Raw genomic sequence first — 19,924 nt, 5'->3', positions numbered from 1 at the left:
TCCTAACATGCAGTTTGTTTTTCCTCAGCACAATACCATTGAGCAGAACGACAATGCAAAGTCTCATGCAGCTCACAGTGTACCTACGTGGTTGAAGAGTACCAGCATGAGTTTAGCGTACTCCCCAGGCCGCCAAACTCTCCGTACTTAAACCCAGTCGAGCAATTGTAGGACCATCTCGGTTCGGCTGTTCCCTCCATGGATACTCAACCGAGAAACCTAATGCAGCTGTCCACGGTACTGAAGTTCGAATGTCTCCACATCCCTGTCGGAATTTTCCAGAACCTCAGTGACTCTCTTCCTGAACATCTCGCAGCGGTCCCTGCTGCAAAAGATGGTTTTTGAGGCTTTTGATAGGTGGTGGCATTAATTTGACAGGGCAGTGTATATTCAGCAGTATATTTGATTGCATTCAATGCTTGTTTGGCAATCGTGTAAACATATAATAAAGGAATGATAATTAAATCGAAACCCTTAGCTGCCGACAGGTGTTGTTGATGTACATCAATGGGGACAGCCGAAAATGTGTGCCCCGACCGGACTCGAACCGGAGAACTCCTGCTTACATGGCAGACGCTCTATCCATCTGAGCCACCGAGGGCACAGAGGACAGTGCGACTGCAGGGACTCTATTTAATTATCATTTCATTCTAGAGAAGCTGCACGGTCATCAATGGTATCTGTTCTTGCGGGAACAGATACCACCTTCATATATAATAAAGGGTTTTTCTGCTTACTCATGTGCAATATGCTACATTTTTTTATGTTAAGAGTACTTTGCTAATTCGTGTACCAAGCGTCGATGCTTTTCAAGTCTCACTGCACTTCACTGTAACTTTCGAGGGATGCTAACAGTAGCAGGAACTTCGAACGTTATCAAAAGAAAAAAAATGTTAAAAATGTGTGTGAAATCTGATAGGACTTAACTGCTAAGGTCATCAGTCCCTAAGCTTACTCACTACTTAACCTAAATTATCCTAAGGACAAACACACGCACCCATGCCCGAGGGAGGACTCTAACCTCCGCCGGGACCAGCCGAACGTTATCCATTGCGACGTTATCCAATAGAACCATATGTCATACAACTGACATTTGCGGAAGTATTTTTGTTCGTCTAATTATCCTGGCTATTGTTGGACTCGAACGAATACATTTTCACCACAATCCCGTGGAGGCCCATTTAAAGCTCTTATTACACCTGTAATATTCGTTTACCTGCAAACCTCTGCAGTCGTGTATTAGAGGCCACTGAATATGCCATGCCGAATTCGACCTTTTCCTGTAGAGACAAGTAGAGGCGGTGTAGCGTATATGTCAAGTTGCATTTTGTGCAGTTCTTTGTGTAGTGAAGCGTGAGGTGGGTCGCCAATTGGTAATCAACCCTGCTATGGAACTGCCATTGCTGGAGATGAAGTCACAACGAATTTTTCTTTGTTGTTGTAACACTTACGCACTATTATGATGCAAGTGGCGTTAATAACGAGCACCTCACTGCAAGACATGGTGATACAACAAGTTGGAGAAGAGGCGATGGAAGCAGTGCAAGCAATTCCACTCTTCTACTGATAATACGTTTGAAGCCGAAAATGTCATCACGATGTTTGATGACAACACGCTAGAGAACATACACGATGATAATCACGTCGGAGATCTCAACACCTATGAAAAGCTCCTGAAAAAGACACCCCACACTGAAGGCTAAAAGCAATATTAAAGCTTGCTGATCTACGTGGCAAAGAAAAGAGAAGGCAACACAGTTTTCAAAGGAAAACCACAGTTCAATATTATCAAGCAGTGTGTAATGGTGAAAGTTTATGGAAGCACTAGAATGCGATCCTTCCGTTCATTGTTGGCGTTTAAAACAGTTTGCACTGGACATCGCCAGAAATCTCAGATGTGCAATCCTTATAGTATAGTGGGATTTATTACTAAGACAAGGACGACGACGAAGAGATGATCCGATGAGCTCTAGCATTTGTTGCCGAAGTAAACGCGCATTTCACGATAGAAAACACCAGAAGGGTTCTGTATGGAACTGTGATCAGAGTGAGTTCAACTACAAGCTTTCTTTCTGAAGACCGCCATCCATGATAGCCCGCGGTAGCGGAAACGTCTACGAAATAAGAGACATGTATCTTGGAGCAACTGACAGTTAGCAGTTAGCAGTTAGCAGTGCGACACATTTTTGAGCGTCAGATAAATCGCTCCGTTTGCGCATTGCGACAACGACTGAACTGTTTTCCTTGTCCCCTCGATACACCTTAAATACCGTTCACTGCTAGTGCTGCCACCTGGCGTTTGTTAGTGGTTTCTCTACCTTGCTGTTGAACAAAGGCGTTGATCACATTAATGTGACTAGATCGTGTAGGAAATGCAGATGCCAGCCTGAGGTTCATTGGAAGGATTGCCAGGTAACGCTTTGCAACCACAAAGAAGGTATCTTGCACCAACACTCGTTCGACTGATGCTTGAAAATTCATTGTCTGTGAGAGCCGTATCAGATACGATGACTAAATGGGCAAGATCCAAAGAGGAGGAGTCCGTTTCGTTACATGATCGCTTAGTAACTACGATATCATTATGGAGATGGTCACCCAATTCCAGCTCAAACGCTGCAAGACACCCTTATGCATCATGATAAAAATTACTGCTAAAATTCCTAGCGAGTTAATTGCTAGAAGAGTCAACCACTATAACGATTTCTCCTACGCATATCTCGTGAAAATACCACGAAGGTAAGATTAGAGTGCACATCAAGACTTACCTACAAACATTCGTCCCGTACAGCGTTCTGTAACACGGAGACTTTTCGGAGACTTGCAACGTATGTGGCGAAACCACAACCGCTGTCCAGTCCAGTCCTCACAATAAAGAAAGAGGGCTGAATATAATTATCTTGGTAATTTAAATCACAGAGTCGAGTTGATTCCAAAATTACGAATTCGTCGATATTAATTGCAGACCTGACTGCCAGTTAATTAGAAAACCATTAAACTAAATTAATCATGTTATGTAATAAGAGTAATTACCTCCAGCTAACGGACACCACCGATGGCTTGCCTGCAAGGGTAATCATCGACAGGTAAGGACAAAGTTATTTTCACATTTAAGATTAAATTAATTTAATAAGCATATAAGATGTCTAAAATCTGTAAAGTTCAGGGTTATCATGTTAGAATATCAGCTGGACTCATGCGGAGGGGCATTAATTCCCCCTACATTCGGGGCACCAAGTCCGGTCTCCCTAGACAAGACTGGTGTAGGGCGTGTTCTATTAACTTTGGGAAATCTGTTGTATTATTGGCGTGTTGAATGAAGTTTTAATCTCTCCGTGTTGCTGGAATTCACTGTCTCCTTGTTCTCATTTATTGTGCCAAGCAGGGGTAACCTAAATAGGTGTATTCTACTACTTATTTTTACTGTCTTGTTAACTGATGTCACATACCAGGAATGCAACGCATTTCGAAATAAAACAGTATATAATATTATAAAGAATGAGGAACTTTAGTATAAGCTGAACTTGCTGACAGCTAAGATACCAGTTATGAAGTGAATGCCTACGCGGCTGAGAGACAACCAAGAACAGGCCATACATCATGGCGACGAGACGCGCCACGGCCGTACATCCACGTACAACATTCTTCTCGCAGCAGTGAAGAGACTATCCACGGGGAGGACCACGAGTGATTTACTGAGACCCTCACAGCCATCTCACTATCTCTACACTTCGAGTGGCACAACGGCACGGCCCCTTTGAATCGCACATCTACATCTGCGTGATTACTCTGCTATTCACAATAAAGTGCCTGGCAGAGGGTTCAATGAACCACCTTCAAGCTGTCTCTCTACCGTTCCAGTCTCGAACGGAGCAAGAGAAAAACGAGCACTTAAATTTTTCTGTGCGTACCTTGATTTCTCTTATTTTATCGTGATGATCATTTCTCCCTACGTAGGTAGGTGCCGACAGAATGTTTTCGCAATAGGAGGAGAAAACTGGTGACTGAAATTTCATTAGATGATCCCGTCGGAACGAAAAACGCTTCTGTTTTAATGATTGCCACTCCAATTCACGTTTCATGTTTGTGGCACTATTCCCTTACTTCGCGATAAAACAAAACGAGCCGCCCTTCTTTGAACTTTTTCAATGTCATCCGTCAGTCCCACCTGATGCGGATCCCACACCACACATCAATACTCCAGAATAGGGCGGACAAGCTTGGTGTAATCAGTCTCCTTAGTAGACCTGTTGCACCTTCTAAGTGTTCTCCCAATGAATCGCAGTCTTTGGTTTGCTCTACCCACAACATTATTTATGTGATCATTCCAGTTTAGGTTGTTTTTAATTGTAATCCCTAAGTATTTAGTTGAATTCACAGCCTTCAGATTTATTTGACTTAACGAGTATTCGAAATTTGCGGATCTCTTTTAGTACTCATGTGAATAACTTCAGGTTCAATTGCCTCTTTTCGCACCCCACATATATCTTATCTATGGCTTTCCGTCTATTTCTACGAATTGTGACCTTTCTGACAGGAAATCACGAATCCAGTCGCACAACTGAGGCGATATTCCATTGGCACGCAGTTTGGTTAGAAGACGCTTGTGAGGAACGATGTCGAAAGCCTCCAGGAAATCTAAAATTATGGAATCAATTTGACATCCCCTGTCGATAGCACCCATTACTTCACGTGTATGAGCTATTTATGTTTCGTAAGAACGATATTTTCTGAATCCATGCTGACCATGTGTGAATAAATTGTTTTCTTCGAGGTACTTCATAATGTTCGAATACAGTATATGTTCCAAAAACCCTACTGGAAATCGGCGTTAGTGACATGGGCTTGTAATTCAGCGGATTACTCCTACTTCCCTTTTTGGGTGTTGGTGTGACTAGAGCCATTTTCCAGTATTTACATACGGAACATAATGTGAGCGAGCGGTTGTAGATAATTGCTAAATATGGAGCTGATGAGTTGCACCTCAGCGCACCGGGGGCTAATCGTCAACGTAAAAGTTCGGTTGTAGTACCAAGTATAGTAGTGTAATGCTGGATAGTTTAGTGTTGTAGCAGTATAGTCCAGAATTATAAATTACATAACAAGTGTGATCCACCAACGCTGCATTGTGTTACAGACCAGCAGCATGTGCCTTCTGGATTCCTTATGAACAGATACCTATGCACTAGAAGGTCAAATGATAGTACACTACTGGCCATTAAAATTGCTACCCCACGAAGATGACGTGCTACAAACGCGAAATTTAACCGACAGGAACGCGATGCTGTGATATGCAAATGACTAGCTTTTCAGAGCATTTACACAAGGTTGGCGCCGGTGGCAACACCTACAACGTGCTGACATGAGGAAAGTTTCCAACCGATTTCTCATACACAAACAGCGGTTGACCGGCGTTGCCTGGTGAAACGTTTTTATGATTCCTCGTGTAAGGAGGAGAAATGCCTACCATCAAGTTTCCGACTTTGATAAAGGTCGGATTGTAGCCTATCGCGATTGCGGTTTATCATATCGCGACATTGCTGCTCGCGTTGGTCGAGATCCAATGACTGTTAGCAGAATACGGAATCGGTGGGTTCAGGAGGGTAACACGGAACGCCGTGCTGGATCCCAACGGCCTCGTATCGCTAGCAGTTGAGATGACAGGCATCTTATCCACATGGCTGCAAGGGATGGTGCAGCTACGTCTCGATCCCTGAGTCAACAGATGGGGGACGTTTGCAAGACAAGAACCATCTGCACGAACAGTTCGACGACGTTTGCAGCAGCATGGACTATCAGCTCGGAGACCGTGGCTGCGGTTACCCTTGACGCTGCATCACAAACAGGAGCGCCTGCGATGGTGTACTCAACGACGAACCTGGGTGCACGAATGGCAAATCGTCATTTTTTCGGATGAATACAGGTTCTGTTTACAGCATCATGATGGTCGCCTCCGTGTTTGGTGAACGCACATTGGAAGCGTGTATTCGTCATCGCCATACTGGCGTATCACCCGGCGTGATGGTATGGGGTGCCATTGGTTACACGTTTCGGTCACCTCTTGTTCGCATTAACGGCACTTTGAACAGTGGACGTTACGTTTGAGATGTGTTACGACCTGTGGCTCTACCCTTCATTCGATCCCTGCGAAACCCTACATTTCAGCAGGATAATGCACGACCGCATGTTGCATTTCGTGTACGGGCCTTTCTGGATATAGAAAATGTTCGACTGCTGCCCTGGTGAGCCCATTTTCCAGATCGCTCCCCAATTGCGATTGTGTGGTCAATGTTGGCCGAGTAACTGGCTCGTCACAATACGCCAGTGACTACTCTTGTTGAACTGTGGTATCGTGTTGGAGCTGCATGGGCAGCTGTACCTGTACACGCCATCCAAGCTCTGACTCAATGCCCAGGCGTATCAACGCCGTTATTACGGCCAGAGGTAGTTGTTCTGGGTGCTGATTTCTCAGGATCAATGCACCCAAATTGCGTGAAAATGTAATCACCTGTCAGTTCTAGTATAATATATTTGTCGAATGAATAGCCGTTTATCATCTGCATTTCTTCTTGGTGTAGCAATTTTAACGGACAGTAGTGTATATAGACGTTTTCAGCTATTATTATTATTTTTTATGTTTATGCAGATTTTCTATGTAGATTTTCCGCCCTAAACAGCATAATGTTTAGTTATTAATAATGCGTTTGAAACTATATTAAAGTATTGTGTGCTATTTTCCTGCCAGTTCAGTTCATGTGCAACATTCAGTCTGTTCTTTTATACAGACAACAGAATAAAGGAAAATTGTAAATAAATAAACAAATAAATAATTCCATTTTTGGTGTTAGGTATGGTGTCGGCTTCTGGTTGGTTATCTTTCAGGCCTTGGACTCTAGGCTAATATTGATTATTGTGTGATTTCCTGTTCTCATTTCACTGTTGCGTTACTATTTTTGTACACTTCTTCCTCATCGTTATTGTAAAGTTGCTGCAATTGTAAGTGGCTTATTGTTCTTTGTTGTGTATTTAATTATGACCTAGGTTTCGGCTGTTAACGCCATCTTCAAGTGATTAAGTTTGTGTCATTAACATATATTGCTGGACATCAAGCACAAAATTAGCGTTATATCTGCACTTATTCCCCTTTACACCCTACGTATAACAATTTCTGTTCTGTGGCCATTATGTCGCACTCTGCGGTACGTTTCTGTTCCTATCGCTTCATTTCGCAACGCTGGAGACATCCTCAGACGTTCTACAGACGTGTTTAGTTCATTTCCAAACTTAAACAACCCCAGATGTGTTTCTGTGTTTCTATAACGATGTAGCAGTCAGTTCCTATGGATCATAATTCAGTTCTGAATTCGTAAATGGTTCACTCGTTTACCACTAACGCTTACAAATCACAGTAATCTTTTCTTAGACGAGCACGAAACACAATATGCGTTAAGCTTATTTCTGCGAAAGTCGTTCTGGAAGAAATAGGCGTAATAACATTCAGCGGCGACAGCATTTGCTGTTATACCGCCCATCTCCCCTCCATCACTGATTATATACAAGTTGGCTGTTCCCCGCAGCTCCGCTCCGCAATCACGACAACAACAGTTTTATATTGTCCCATAAAAGTTCCGCCGAGAAAGTCTGAAGTACCAAGTTCTTTGCTTACCGAAAGCGCGACTGCGGGACGGCGTTCCCTTCTTTCTTCTCCGTCTTATTCCCTGCGCCGGTCGTAATACGAACTTGTTTCGAGGAAACGGATTTTACGAGGCTGCACCCACAGGCCCAGATGAGGAATCGAGAGATCTTCCTGGGAACAGGACGACTCTGTCCAGCCTCGGAACGCCCTCTGAGGATCAGTCAGACTCGCTGACGTCTGCTTATTTATTTGCCTTCTTACGAGATATTCTGTCAATTAGCTATGGCACACAGTGCACATTACTACAAAAAAGAAACGTACAACGTATCGTGTGCAGAATAAAAGGGTCATTTTCAGTAGTAGAAAACCTTTTGTGTGAAATCATAAAAATCTTTAAAAATAAAAATGTGTTGAAACTGTCGCACTGAGCCTCTATTTTAGTGCAGGTAACACGCTGAAACTCACGCTGGGCGAAACGAACACATTGATTGTTTCAATTCACACACGATTGTCCACAGGGGCACGGTGGGCAGTTGGTTTTATTTCGTTAATCTGCCCACCAGAATGCGCCACTGACTAAGGAGGTTGGTGGCAACAATTCCACAAACCCGTCACTGCAGAATGTCGAGCGAGGAAGGACACGCGCTTAATGTTATCTTGCTGATTAAAGTAAATTTTATTTGTCTGCCCCAAAACAATGCTCTCACTATAAAAGTAAGTACGATTCTTACACTCCATAGTTTTCGGATTATTTTCCAGTGTATACGACGCACGTGCTTAAAGTGTTTTCGTTAACGAACAAAAATAATTCCAGTATGTCGATGCGGTACAGTGGTGTACTTAAAAAAGGGGCTCGTCAGCTGAGATAGCCAACCAGCCCCGCTGTCCTTTTGTTAGTAAGTACTCTCATTAATATAGTCAAAGTCTAGATCATATCCAATGCAATTTTACATAAGCAAATTGTGTCCTATACTGATTTTAAATAGGTAATATCGATGCGAGGTTTTCTTCTTTTCTTTACTTCTTGCAAAGCTAGTAACTTATGTTCAAAGAAAGTGATTGTGTTATAAATTTAAAATTATTACTTATGGGACACTGCAGGATATACATTTTCAAGTATCAGATCTACATTTGTCTTCGAAAGTAGTCATATTTTTACGCCTCGTCGTTCTGGTTTTGTGTTTGCCATGGTTAGAAATTATACCTGGCGGAGGTTAGAGGCCTCCCTCCCGCATGGGTGTGTGTGTTTGTCCTTAGGATAATTTAGGTTAAGTAGTGTGTAAGCTTAGGGGATGATGACCTTAGCAGTTAAGTCCCATATGATTTCATACACATTCGAACATTTTTTGAATTATAAAAAGAGTCTAAAAGAGGAGGCGTCTCTCAGATAACTATAAGATAAGCAGTGGTAGAAGGATAGCGGCAAGGAAATTCAGTTGGGGAAGTGATCAAAGAGTTTAACATACGTATAAAATCGTAAGAGAGGTGTTGCAACGTATTCAAAGACTTAGAACCTTCTCAAACGGATAGAAATTTTGTGGTATATTTGGCTTCGCGAAAAGGTTTCGGGTAACATATTTATTTGTTTCGTAGTGTTGTATGTAACATGTTTGCTACTTTAATAACACCAGAAAATGAAATAGAAGTAATATAAAAAACTAAGTTCACGAAAAATTTTCCGAAATTTTTGTTAGTTCAAGGATTATTCAAATACATAGCTAAGACAAATTCATTTTTACAAGTGTTTGCATCTGAACAAGAAAAGCTGCTGAAAGACTACCTTGCGCCAAGAGAAGTTAGGCAGTTTGCCGACATCTATATAACTGCCTTTCTTTTCATCATTCTTCTGACTGGTTTGATGCGGCCTGTCCGCTAATTCCTTTCGTGTGTCAACCTTTTCATTTCAGATTAGTGTTTGCAACCTACGTCCTCAATAATTTCCTAGATGTGCTCCAATCTCTGTCTTACCCTACATTTTTTATCCTCTACAGCTTCCTATAATACCATGGAAGTTATTCGTTAATGTCATAACACATTATTCCTCTCGTCGACGATTCTGTGGAGAGCTTCCTCAATCCTTACCTTAAGCAGTCCACCTAATTTTCAACATTCTTCTGTACCACCATATCTCAAGTGCTTGGTTTCTCTTCTGTTCCGGTTTCCCACAGTCCATGTTTCACTATAATATGGTGCAGTACATCAAACGTACATTCTCAGAAATTTCTTCCTCAAAATGAGGCCCATGTTTGATACTAGGAAAACAGGGGTAGGCTATGGGGAAAAGCGGGTAATATACATTATGTACAAGAACCAACAACAACAAGACTGGATGACCATGAACGAAGTGCCCAGATTAAAAAGGGCGTAAGACAGGGATGCAGTCTTTCGACCAACTGTTCAATTTGTACAGCAAGGAAGAAATGACGGATATAAAAGAAAGGTTCAAGAGTGGGATTAATATTCATTGCCAAAGTATATCGGTGATAAGATTAGGTGATAACATTTCTATGCTCGTTGACTATGAAGAAGAATTACAGTATTTACTGAATGGAAAGAACATTATAATGAGTACAGAATATGGACTGAGAGTAAATCGAAGCAAGACGAAAGTAACAAGATATACCTAGCAGAATGAGAACAGCGAGGAACTTAACATCAGAATTGGGGATCACCTTGTAGACAAAGTCAAGTAATTCTGCTATCTAGGCAGCACAATAACACGTGCTGAACGGAGAAAGTCTCTGAACCCGATCGAACGCATGTGGAATGTGACTGAACGTTGTGTGAGAGCTCATCGCCTGCTCCCTGGAACTTACGGGAATTAGGTGATTTGTGTGTGCAAATGTGGTGTCAACTCCTTCCAGAAACCTACCAAGGATCCACCGCTTCCATGCCACGACGCGTCGCCGCTGTTATCCGTGCCAGAGGTGGACATTCAGGCTATTAGGTGATCATAATGTTCTGGCTGATGAGTGTAGAATATCCATATTTCCGTTTAAATTGTGTTCTTTTCTGTTTGTGGAGGCTTTTTCTTCGCGTTGTAACCCTTGATTCATTGGCACATCTCTCAGTACTGCTGAGGTTACTTTTCGTGTTTGCTGTCTTTTTTCTTGGTATGTGTTTGGATTTCATGAAAGTCCGGGGAAACATTATCTGCCATTGTGTGAAGGGCAAATAGTGAAGGGCAGAGGAGGTGGTGTTAGGGTACGGGATTGTTTTTCATGGTTAGGGTGTGGTCCCTGTATTGTGTTTAACAAAACGCTAAAAAAGGAAGGATATGAATACGTTGTGCAGCAATGTATACTACGGACAGTAGAGGAACAGTATAAAACAGTAACTATGGGGCAATGGTTTGTGTACAATAACACTTTTACAGTCGTCAGACCTACCCAGAATCCAGACCTGAATGCAACTGAACACCTTGGAAATGAGTTATAACTTCGACTTCGCTGCAGACTCCAGAGTCCTAATTCACTATCTTCTGTGGTTTCGGCTGTCGAAAAGAATGGGCTGCTACTCCGCCACAGACATTCAGACACTTCGTTAGAAGTGTCTCTAGTAGAGTTCAAGCCGTAGTATCCACTAAAGGATGCCCAGATAGTTCCGATAAAATACAGGACACTCCATGCTCCACGGATTGGCCATGAAATTCTATGACAGTAACACAAAAGGTTCGTACTTAACGGGTTTTACATGAAAACTGCTACACGGCCGAAATGCCGTAGTACGCAAAACTCAAGTGAAATGACAATTGATACCAGCCAGTGCAGGAAACACATTTCTCTGAAGAAGTTTACAACGGCTGTGGACCCTGTTTTGTTATCAAAATATCCGGACACCCCCAAAAACATACGTTTTTCGTATTGGGTGCATTGTGATACTGTACGGCTGGTCCTGGCGGAGGTTCGAGTCCTCCCTCGGGCATGGTTGTGTGTGTTTGTCCTTAGGATAATTTAAGTTAAGTAGTGGGTAAGCTTAGGGACTGATGATCTTTGCAGTTAAGTCCCATTAGATTTTACACACATTTGAACATTTTGAACATTGTGCTACTAACCACTGCCAGGTACACCATATCAGCGACCTCAGTAGTCATTAGACATCGTGAGAGAGCATAATGGGGCACTCCGCGGGACTCACAGACTTCGAACGTGGTCAGGTGATAGGGTGTCATACGTCTGTACGCGAGATTACTACACTCCTAAACATCCCTAGGTCCACTGTTTACGATGTCATAGTGAAGTAAAAACGTGAAGGGACACGTACAGCACCAAAGCGTACAGGCCGTCCTCGTCTGTTGACGGACAGAGACCGCCGACAGTTGAAGAGGGCCGGCCGGAGTGGCCGAGCGGCTCTAGGCGCTACAGTCTGGGACCGCGCTACAGTTACGGTCGCAGGTTCGAATCCTGCCTCGGGCATGGATGTGTGTGATGTTAGTTAGGTTTAAGTAGTTCTAAGTTTTAGGGGACTTATGACCTTAGAAGTTAAGTCCCATAGTGCTCAGAGCCATTTGAACCAGTTGAATAGGGTCGAAATGTATAATAGGCAGATATCTATCCACATCACCACACAGGAATTACAAACTGCATTAGGATCCACTGCAAGTACTATGACAGTTAGGCGGGATGTGAGAAAACTTGGATTTCATGGTCGAGCGGCTGCTTACAAGCCACACATTACGCCGGTAAATGTCAAACGACGCCTCGCTTAGTGTAAGACGCGTAAACATTGGACAATTGAACAGTGGAAAAATGTTGTGTGGAGTGACGAATCACGATACACAATGTGGCGATCCGATGGCAGGGTGTGGGTATGGCGAATGCCCGGTGAACGTCATCTGCCAGAGTGTGTAGTGCCAACAGTAAAATTCGGAGGCGGTGGTGTTATGGTGTGGTCGTGTTTTTCACGGAGGGGGCTTGCACCCCTTGTTTCGCTTGGCACTGTCACAGCTCACGTCTACATTGATGTTTTAAGCAGCTTCTTCCTTCCTACTGCTGAAGAGCAATTCGGGGATGGCGACTGCATCTTTCAACATGATCGAGCACCTGTTCATAATGCACGGCCTGTGGAGGAGTGGTTACACGACAACAACATGCCTGTAATGGACTGACCTGTACGATCACATTTCTGATGTTACTGGAACGCCGACTTCGTGTAAGGCCTCACCGACCGACATCGATATCTCTCCTCAGTGCAGCACTCTGTGAAGACTGGGTTGCCATTCCCCAAGAAACCTTCCAACCCCTGACTGAACGTATGCTTGTGAGAGTGGAAGCTGTCATCAAGGCTAAGAGTGGGCCAACAGCATATTGTATTCCAGCATTACCGATGGGAGGCGCCACAAACTTGAAAGTCATTTTCAGCCAGGTTCCGGATACTTTTGATCACATTGTGTAGCAGTATCATCTATTTTATTTTCTATGACATTAACATACTGCGTGAAGGAAAAGCCTCCGTGTATGCCTCTGTACGTGCCATAGTGTCTCGTTCTCATGCTCTTCACGCTATGGTGGAGGACTAATGGTTGTACAATCGAATACAGTTTCTCTAAATTTACCCAACAAGGTTACGCAATAGTGAAAAAACACACAGACATTTTCATGTCTATATATTGATTGTTAACTTTATATTCGGATAATCGCCACTAATATCAGGGACATTATGTGTGCGTCGTCTTTGAGCCAGCATACTGCTCCTCCGTACCTACCGGGTCTTTATAATTAAACTGATGGTGTTGCGAGTGCTTTAGTGCGGACTGTATACATCGCATAACGCTGGAACACAGTATTCATATTCATTAATCGGTGCGCTCTAGGAGTAGGCTGAAAAAAAATTCCACTTTCTGCCACCAAATGAAAATATGGCGCTGTAAGCAGTCGGGATGAGATACGGGTGCAGAAAAGGAGGAGGAATGATCAAATACATGATAAGGGTGGACCTGAAACGTTTGTCAGGATATCGTCACAAGTTACAATATGTGTTCAGTATGCTTTCCTAACTCAGGCACGTGCTGCATTCGTAACACGGCTTGGTCGACAGTTCCTAGCGGCATATCCGGTGTAATCGGAGCAGTATGTCGTCGTGTGCTGTCATGAGTCTTGATACATCCCTGATAGACACGATTTTTCAGGTACCAGCAATCATAAACATGGATTTAATTCGGGTGATCTGGAAGGCCAAACATCTTGAAATGGCCTATAGATGATGCGGTCGTTACCGAACGTTTCTCGAAGCAAATCATTCACCTGGGCAGTTGACAGTCTTGTAAGCCGAGCGCAGTGGATGTTCTTGCACAACACGTAGCGGAGCAGAACACCATAAGCAACATTTCTGTACATTCACGACACCGTGCAGGGTAAAATGTGCCTCGTCTGTTCAAAGAATATTCCCCGGTCACATGCCATCCATTTCCGTGCACGCCAAAAAACGAGGAGCAAAGATACGGCGTTGTAGCCTCTCTTGGCACTTCATTTGGTATACATTCTGAATTTTGTAGCAATACCAGTGTAAAATTCGCCGGAAAATCTTTTCAATTGTTGCCTAGGGGAAAGAATTATTGTGACACAGCTCGAGCAGAGTTGCAGAAAGTGAGGTGAGTCTGTGGCTCGATCAGCGATATTCCAGCCGCCGGCATGGGTCATCTTTCCGGTGGTGTGCGCAGAGCGCGCGCTGGCGCCACCTACCGGTCCGATCGGGAGCGAGAGGAAAAGCTGAGGCAGATGGAGTGATTTTGCTTGTGGACGCCCAGCAGTAACGGCGTTTTGGGAACTGTGGCGGACAGCTAAGGTCCGGTGTCAACCGGCAAGCAGGACACGTCCAGAAGAGGCTGTTTACCCGGGTGACAGCGTCGCGGCAAATATCGCCAGCGTGGAAAGAGACGTTATTGGAAAGCCATTGGCGTTGGTTTTCCGTTTGCTTCATGTCTCCTGACATCGGGATCTGCGGCAGCTGGCTTCGTCGAACAAGCAAGAGGATAAGGCCTTTGCTTGTTCTGTAAATCGTGGTCTGAATCCACTACTGGGCTCTGTGCGGTTGACTGTATTTTCTTGGGCGGCCGTCGCTAGTCTTACTGAGTCTAACTTACAATGTATTGATTTTAATTGGTTTAATATGTAATGTTTTAATGTGTATGTGGTGTAATCATTAACATTTTAATGTGTATGTGGTGTAATCATTAACATATGTGAGGGCCTGGAGTGCTGAGACATTCAGTTGTAGATCCCTACTGTCAAGGTTTAACCACCATTGAAAACAGTTTGCTGGTCCTTGTTTAAGTACCGCGCACCGGCAGCTGTGGCGGTTCTAGGAGCTTCAGTCCGGAATCACGCTGCTGCCACGGTAGCAGGTTTGAATCCTGAGTCGGGCATGGATGTGGGTGATGTCCTTAGGTTAGTAGGTTAGTTAGGTTTAAGTAGTTCTAAGTCTAGGCGACTGATGACCTCAGATGTTAAGTTCCATAGTGCGTAGAGTCATTTGAACCATTCTTTTAAGTATCGCCTGGTTATTGTACTTATATCACACCACAGAGTTAAGATGGTCAGTTGCTATTGATATACGTATATATATAAAATATTTCCGTGGATATATTTATCTCTGAAGTGTAATAACATTACTGTTACATTTCTGTTTGAACTAATAGCGTGTGTGAGGGACACGTGTATAATTTTGAAATCAGTAGTTTCCTAAATTCTTCCCAGTTATAGAGAGGCCAGTTATTGTTGTGTGTTTAATGGCCTAACGTATTCTATTGATGGTGGTATTAGAATTCCTTCAATGACAGTAGACCGATATTGTCACTCATTTCATGTACTAATTTTACTGATGTGTTGAAATGGGTTACTGTGTTTCTCGTTATTTAAGGCAGATATCAGTCTGTTGTAGATACCCACTAGTTCTGGGATTTTCCCGTGCCCATTCGTGACCGTTGCTGCTCCCGTCTGGGGGTCCACGTCGAGGCTGTATTGGAAACAGCTGAAAGGGTGTGCGTGTGTTTTCTGAGCGTAGTTGTTGAAACTCACGAGCTTGTTTCCTCACTTAAAATTTTATGCTATATGCTAAACTAACTGAATTATTTTGGTAATAACAATCACTGTCGGAATGAAAAAGTACATTAGTTATAAAATTTAACTCATTTCAGTAAATGTGTAATAGGCCATAAGTGTCGTGTTTTTATGAATGTTTACAATTGAACTAATTTATTTTCATCTGAATGGTAAATTTTAAAGATGTGTGGTAGTTTTAAACATGTGATGGTTTTGTCAAGTGCTCTTGATTAAAGGTACCAAGTAAAATGTTAGGTGCAACTGTCCATGGTGATTGCCTGATGTGTTACTTTGGTCCAGTCCTACCACCCTACAACCTATTGTGCTGAGTTTGTGTCGCTGCGTAAAATGTGTAATGACATGTTGTTTCGACACTTCATAGGGAATGTGTCGCATTGTCTGCTATAGCTATAGTAATTTCATCAACAACTGCCATGGGAATGGGCCGCTTCCCTTTCCCTGCAATTCCACATAATTCAAGTCTCTTCAAATTTCTTAATCATATTCCTCAGTCCGTTTATTGACATGTGACCTCTTTCCAGCTGTTTCTGTTGGCGATATTCCAGCAATGCAGCGCTGCTGTTGCAGCCGTTCTGATAAAACAATTTAACCAGTGTTATATGGCCTTTCTTCACAATATCTGCTGCATTTCGTATAGAAAACTTCAAACTTCTTAAGACTTTATACCAACCGTCAGTTCACAAAAGGAATGAACAGTTTACTGGTGTCAAAACAAGAATCATTTCAATTTCTGACTGCTTATAGCGCCATGGTGGAAAGTGGGATTATTGTTTCTTTCACATACTTCGTGAGTGCACTGATTAGTGAACAAACACATGATGTTCCAGTATCATGAGATGTATACAGCCTGCACGACAGGTCTTGGAGTACTGTAAGTTTAATTTCAACCACCAGATATATCAATACCGTATAGTTTGTAAGCTGCATCCTTCAAGACACCATGACATCTTCTGGTGTTGTACGGCAAATCCCTGCAAGTCCCAGTAAAGTATATGCAAGGCGCATTGCCTCCGCTTATTCTGCCTCCCCTGCTGCGGGTTGCCTGATGTCCATCTACCTCCCCCCTTCCTCCTCCACCGCCACCCTTCCCTCGCGTTACGCCACCAATTTGCTGCCCCATGAGACGTCAAATTATGCGAGACAGCCGCATACAAACACTGACTGCGGCGTATTTATCACCGCGTGGAATGTGGTCGTGTCTCGCTGAAATAGGGAAGCGCCTGCAACTGACAGGAGGTATGATGTATCTGCGTTTTGTCTCCCCTAACAATTGGAGCACGGACGTTCGCAGCCTCATAGACGCCAACAATGCGGCACAGTAAATCGACTCTGCTTGCGTGTGACAGAATGATTACCTATTAAGTACTTGCAAGTGCGGATTTCTATACGAGACACATTTGCTAAGAGTACCTGAAAATATATAACAGCTAAAAGCTGAATACTGATCTGGGCATGAAACTACATTTTCCTGTCATACCCAACGCGTTATACGACGACTATATCTCATAGACTACGTATATTCTATACGAGGAATAGGGATGTAATACTCTTTACTTTTAGTTAACAGCTTTTTCATTATCACCTTAAAAAAGTCCTTTCCACTCCTCGCCGACTTTACACTGCTCGACACAGAGGATGAAGCTATCTTCTGGAACCATGTTCACGGTTTCCGTCGCTTTTACTATCACGTCTCCGGATTTCTCAAATATTGTTCCTTTCAGTGCAGATACCAGTTTCCGCCACAGAAGAAAGTCACACGTAGGAATATCTAGTGAGTAGGATGGATGTTTCGACACGGGAATCTCATGCTTAGCCAGGAACTACTTGATTGGCGTCAGGTTCCTGGGCACCATTTCTGAAGAAACTTTCCTCATGTCCATGCAGAAATCTGCAGAACTATTTCTTTGTCTATTCTTACAGTATGAGCAACCGTAAGAATACTCAAGCGACGGTCTTTTCGAATAAAATTTCCGATTCTTTCAATATTTTCGCCTGTAGTTGACATTGAGGCTGCCATTACACGTGAAGTAATCTTAATCTCATCCACTTACATTCAGCACAGAAATTAGAAAACAGAGTAAAAATACTGAAGGCCAGAAAATAAAATTTCATTTGATACAATAAAGTTTGTCCTTTAGTAGCCTGTTTTCTCGTTGTTAGGTTTTGTAATATTTTTACAATATGGGAGTTCCTCTTGTTGGGTGTAAGGAATGTGGCAAAACTCTCCATTACCTTGAAAACAATATATCCAACTGAACGCTATTCTTTGCATTGCGTAAGCACTCAGATATTGACAATCTGAGAGCGAAATATGGGAGCGCGATTCTAAGCATTGTTGTGAGACGAGGTGTGTCTGCGAGAGTGGTTGTAGTAGTGTCAGTCGAGAGCTCGGAGACAGAAGACGTGTCACTCTGTCTTCACGTCGGTGACGGCAGATGTTACCACACTCAATGCATGACCATCAAGGAGCAACCAATCGCCTGGTGCCTCTTTGGTCTGCACAGAAACCTCCAGATGGCATATACAAACACGGACCTCTCCCTGCTTATGTGCCACACCCTTCAGTGTTTCTTACTCGTCCACCAAAAGTATGGGTGACCACCAGAGGGAGCACTGTCATCCTACATTGCATCCACCCTGTGCTGCAGACACAGAACTACTCCTGCTGAGACACAAAACACGATGCACCGCGGATACTCACACATTTTCGAACTAGCATTTAGACAGTTCAGCTCAGTGCCTACACCCAGTTCAGCAGAGTTCTCTGAATACTATCTTCTGACTTAGCAGTCTCCATTTATGGAGTACGAGGTCAATCAAATGCCTGCAATATTAATTTCAGTCTTAGTGACTATTTCACAGCCAGCCGCTGTGGTCGAGCGGTTCTAGGCGCTTCAGTCCGGAGCCACGCGGCTGCTACGGTTGTAGGTTCGAATCCTCTACATCTACATCTACATTTATACTCCGCAAGCCACCCAACGGTGTGTGGCGGAGGGCACTTTACGTGCCACTGTCATTACCTCCCTTTGCTGTTCGAGTCGCGTATGGTTCGCGGAAGAACGACTGTCTGAAAGCCTCCGTGCACGGTCGAATCTCTATAATTTTACATTCGTGATCTCCTCGGCAGGTATAAGTAGGGGGAAGCAATATATTCGATACCTCATCCAGAAACGCACCCTTTCGAAACCTGGCGAGCAAGCTACACCGCGTTGCAGAGCGCCTCTCTTGCAGAGTCTGCCACTTGAGTTTGCTAAACATCTCCGTAACGCTGTCGCGGTTACCAAATAACCCTGTGACGAAACGCGCCGCTCTTCTTTGAATCTTCTCTATCTCCTCCGTCAACCCGATCTGGTACGGATCCCACACTGATGAGCAATACTCAAGTCTAGGTCGAATGAGTGTTTTGTAAGCCACCTCCTTTGTTGATGGAGTACATTTTTTAAGGACTCTCCCAATGAATCTCAACCTGGTACCAACAATTAATTTTATATGATCATTCCACTTCACTTCAAATCGTTCCGCACGCATACTCCCAGATATTTTACAGAAGTAACTGCTACCAGTGTTTTGTTCCGCTATCATGTAATCATACAATAAAGGATCCTTCTTTCTATGTATTTGCAATACATTACATTTGTCTATGTTAAGGGTCAGTTGCCACTCCCTGCACCAAGTGCCTATCCGCTGCAGATCTTCCTGCATTTCGCTACAATTTTCTAATGCTGCAACTCCTCTGTATACTACAGCATCATCCGCGAAAAGCCGCATGGAACTTCCGACACTATCTACTAGGTCATTTATATATTTTGTGAAAAGTAATGGTTCCGTAACACTCCCCTGTGGCACGCCAGAGGTTACTTTAACGTCTGTAGACGTCTCTCCATTGATAACAACATACTGTGTTCCCCCCAGGGGGTCCACAACTCTTTTGTGGATACGTGCGTAGCGAGCACGGGACCCCGAGCTACTGTGGCCTTCCTTCCTTTCCGGGCTGCATACCTTCCCTTTCCGCATCCTTCCCCATCCCTATCTTCGCCCCTCCTCCCCTCACCTCTGGCTCTTTCCTTTCCTTTTCTCCCCATCTGGGAGTATGGTTTGTGCCTACGTCCGGAGACGGACGCTCGTAAATGTACTGCATTCTTCGCCTTCCTTGCTTTTATGTCTTCTTCCTTCCTTTGTCCTTCTCTTTTCCTTACCTCTTCTCTTTCCCTTTTCTCCGCTGTGGCGTTTG

The sequence above is a fragment of the Schistocerca cancellata genome, chromosome 7 (assembly GCF_023864275.1).
Source record: "Schistocerca cancellata isolate TAMUIC-IGC-003103 chromosome 7, iqSchCanc2.1, whole genome shotgun sequence".
NCBI lineage: Eukaryota > Metazoa > Arthropoda > Insecta > Orthoptera > Acrididae > Schistocerca > Schistocerca cancellata.
The sequence above is the reverse complement of the archived record's forward strand: the minus strand, read 5'-3'. Positions refer to the sequence as shown.